The sequence below is a fragment of the Pteropus alecto genome, unplaced genomic scaffold (assembly GCF_000325575.1).
Source record: "Pteropus alecto unplaced genomic scaffold, ASM32557v1 scaffold41, whole genome shotgun sequence".
NCBI classification, from domain to species: domain Eukaryota; kingdom Metazoa; phylum Chordata; class Mammalia; order Chiroptera; family Pteropodidae; genus Pteropus; species Pteropus alecto.
Window position 1 is genome coordinate 2,259,510 of NW_006430464.1, and position 4,191 is coordinate 2,263,700.

Consider the following 4,191-nt stretch of genomic DNA (forward strand, 5'->3'; position numbering starts at 1 on the left):
TTTTATTTATCGTTTTCTTACTACCTTAGGCAAAAATGAACATTTTTTGACCTCACTTTGGATCTCAGTCCCGAGTGCCTATCATTACTGGGAACGGTCCGACTGGTGTCTCTCTTTTATTTTTTATTTTATTTTATTTTACTTTTCAGTCATAGTTGGCAATATTGTGTTAGTTTCAATATTATATTATCATATATTATATTACAATATTATATTAGTTTCTGGCATAAGACATAGTGATTAGACATCTATGCAACTCACAAAGTGATCACCCCAATAAGTCTAGCGCCCCTCCGACACCGTGCATAATTATTACAACGTCGTTGGCTACTATAATCCTTATGCCATAATTTATATCTCCACGACTATTTCGTAACTACCAATTTGTACTTCTTAATCCCTTCCCTCTTTTTCACTGACTCCCCCCCCAACACCCTCCCATCTGATAACCCTCAAAACGTTCTCTATATTTATGCATTTGTTTTTGGCTTTTGTTATTGTTGTTGAGGTTTATTTTGTTTTTTAGGTGCCACATGTATGTGAAATCACATGACACTTATCTTTCTCTATCTGACTTCCTCAGCTCAGCATGATAGCCTCTAGGTCCATCATGAAATATCTTTTTCTACCCCTTTACTTTCCGTCTGTGTGTGACTTTTAATCTGAAGCGAGTCTCTTGTAGGCAGCCTATGGAAAGGTCTTGTTTTCTATCCATTTATTCAGCCACTCTATTTTTTGATTGGAGCAGTTAGTTCTTTTTCATTTGAAGTACTTGTCGATACATAGGTAGTTATCGCCATTCTTTATTTATATTTTTGATACGTATTTTTTCCTTCTTCATAAAGAAGTCCCTCCAACGTTTCCTGTAATACTGACTTGGTGGTAATGAACTCCTTTAGCTTTTTCTTGTCTGGGAAGCTCTGTATTCGTCCTTCGATTCTAAATGATAGCTTTGCTGGATAAAGTAATCTTGGTTGTAGATCCTTGCTTTTCATCACTTTGAGTATTTTGTGCCAAGCCCTTCTGGCCTGCAAAGTTTGTGTTGAGAAATTGGCTGACTGTCTTATGGGAGCTTTGTTGTAGGTAACTAATTGCTTTTCTCTTGTTGCTTTTAAGATTCTCTCTTTGAAATGAAACTTGGCATTTTGATGATGATGTGTCCAGGTGTGGGCCTCTTTGGGTTCATCTTGTTTGGGACTCTCTGAGCTTCCTGGGGTTGTGTGTCTATTTCCTTCATCAGGTTAGGGAAATTTTCAGACAACGGTTTTGGAAACAGGTTTTCGATTCCTTTCTCTTTTCTCCTTCTGGCCCTCTATGATGCGAATATTGTTCTGCTTGATGTTGTTCCGGAGGCTCCTTAAACTATCTTCTTTTTTTTTGGATTCTTTTTTCTTGTTGTTGTTCTGATTGGGTGTCCTCGGTCCCCCCCTCCTCTATGTTGCTGATCCGACCCTTTGTTTCATCCACTCTGTTGACTCCCTCCGATGTACTCTTCATCTCAGATAGTGCCTTCTTTATTTCTGACACGTTTCCTTTTATGTTTTCCATCTCCATTTCTATTTATTTATTTTTAATCTCTTTGTTATAGCTCTCACTGAGTTCACCTACTCTTCCCCTAAGTTCATTGAACATCCTTATAACCGGTGTTCTGAATTCTGCATCTGGTAGATTGCTTGTCTCCATTTTGGTGAATTCTTTTTCTGGTGCTTTGTTCTGTTTTTTTTTTTTTTTTTTCCCCTTTGAGATCTCCCTATTCTGTCTGCCTCCCTGTGTCTGTTTCTATGTATTAGGTAGGGCTGCTGAGTCTCCCAGTCTTAGTACAGTGGCTTTATATAGTAGGCCCACAGGTTGGGAGGGGTGGAGTCTCAGGGAATCAATCGCCTGAAGGAATGACCTGTGTTATCCAGGTTAATGTTGTCTCACATTACAGCGACAGCGCCCACGTCCACAGGCTGGGAGGCGGAGGGCTCACCAAAGGGACAGTGGATACTGCTGCACTTCTGTCTGGGAGGAAGCCGCCCCTCCAGCTGCGCCGAAGCCTGGCAACTTAGCATCTCTCCGTTCGACCCTGGAGCACGACAAGCAGCTGCCTCAGTGCTGGGGCTCAGAGTCAGCGAGTCGGTCAGGGAGAGAGGCGGGCGTGGGCCCTTTAAGATGAACTTCTATGAGTCCCACTGTTGTCACAGCCAGAGGTGGCGGGGACTTCTCTTCCCAGGGCTGGGGCGCCCAGTGTGGGGCCGGGACCCCTCGCTCCTCAGGTGGGGGAGGGGCTCTGCAGCCAGGTCACCCCTCCTGATTCTCTTGATTGCCACACGTGGTTGTGGGACCTGGCCGTTTTGTGTCTCGGCCCCTCCTGCTGTTTTGACGTGATCTGTGATTTCTGTCCCTAGTTGTAGGGTCACGAGAGGCGATGTGCCCCGGCGACGCCGTCTTTGAACTTGCTCTGATGTGTGTCTTTTAAATGGACGACAGCAATTTTGTCCACCTCGTAGAGATATAAAAGCGAACATCTATCTGAAGGTTCTTCCAACTTATTCGAATACAATTTTCTTTTGTTTTTTTTTTTTTTCATGGTTAATAGAGACCTAGTGGAGAGATAAATACGACATCTGATAAATGAAAAGAAGTAAATCTCAGAAAAAGCTTCGGAGATCCAAGAAATGGCCTCTGGGATGGTGAGAGCCTTTATATCTCGCGACGGCGCTTGATGGCTCCGATTCCTCTGTATCTTCTGATTGTTCCAGGAGATATTATGTACCATGGCAGTTTTTTGAAAGAAATGTTTCTACGTTGTATGTAGAAGTATAGGTTTGCATTTCTGTTTATTCACTCGTCTCTGCATGACTGAAGGGCGAACCTTTGAGGGCACCCGGGTATCTTCCTTAGACCTGTTTTCTCCATCAATGTAGGTAACATAACCTTGAATCTGACCACGACAGTTTCACACCTGAGCACAAGAGCTATCGATCCTTTCTTTTAACTCCGTGTCTCCAAAGTCTAGTTCTTTCTTTGCCCTAATCTGTGCACGAATCGCTCCGTTAATCCATTCCATGTTGAAACGAATAGACGTAGAAAGGGAATCAAAGGATCAAGAATTCCATGTATGCGTCGAGAAATCGAGAGAACCGAAGAAAATATCTGTGAAACTAGATGACATTTCACAATACCACAGCAGCAGCAAGTATGTGAAAATTATTGTACCCACGGAAGTAAATGCTTTTATTTCCTATATCATCGCTTCTCAGGGACCGGTACTCTTGCCCTGTGGGTCCCCTGATCTCTGTCCCACATTTCCAACTCTCCAAGGCAGATAATCGGATTGAGTTGGATGTCTTCGTCCAGAAGGCATCACCTGTGTTAGGATGCATTTCTCATACTAGGTGCTTAATGAACCGCTAGCTCACCCTATGGATCACAGTTTTCCACTTTGGCTAAAGAGTGAAATTACTTTGGAAACTTTAAAACTCCTGAAGCCAACATAATACATGACTGAATTTGCAGCCACGGGACCTGTCACCTCCAATTAATCTGGGCTGCGACCTGTGCATTGGGGTTTTTTTAAGCTTCCCAATGTGGTCAAGTTTGGGCATCACTGCTGTGGGGCATATATGTCACCCATGGGTCAATTACTGATTCAGGTTTTTTTTTTTTTTTTTAATTTCAACAGTCATGTAATAGCCATCAGAGCAATTTAAGTAAAAGGAACGTGCTATGGCCACTTTGGACATTGACATGACAGGATAATGGAAAGAATAGTCAGGACACGTTTGGTTCTAGGGGGTCCCTGGCTTTTGCTATCCATACATTTGGTTGACAAATCAACCTTTGTCCAAGTCATTTTTTTTTTTTGATAGTCTAGATCGGTACTGTCCAACTGAACTTCCTGTGATGATGGAAATGGTCTCGTCTACGGCTAACCAACGAGTAGCCATATGTAGCATGTAAGGACTTGCAATGTGGCTAGTATTGCTGAAGAATTAAATTTTAAATTTAATTGAATAATTTTAAATTTAAATGGCCACATGTATCTAGTTGTTACCACATGGGACAACATAATGGTAATGAATTCGGTCAGTGCATACTGAGATACCACAGGTTGGAACCCGTGCCTAGGGCAACTTTGAGTTTTCCATTATAGCTCTCTCTCTCTGTGTAGGACCGCCTTAAATCGTTCAACACACGACTGACTTT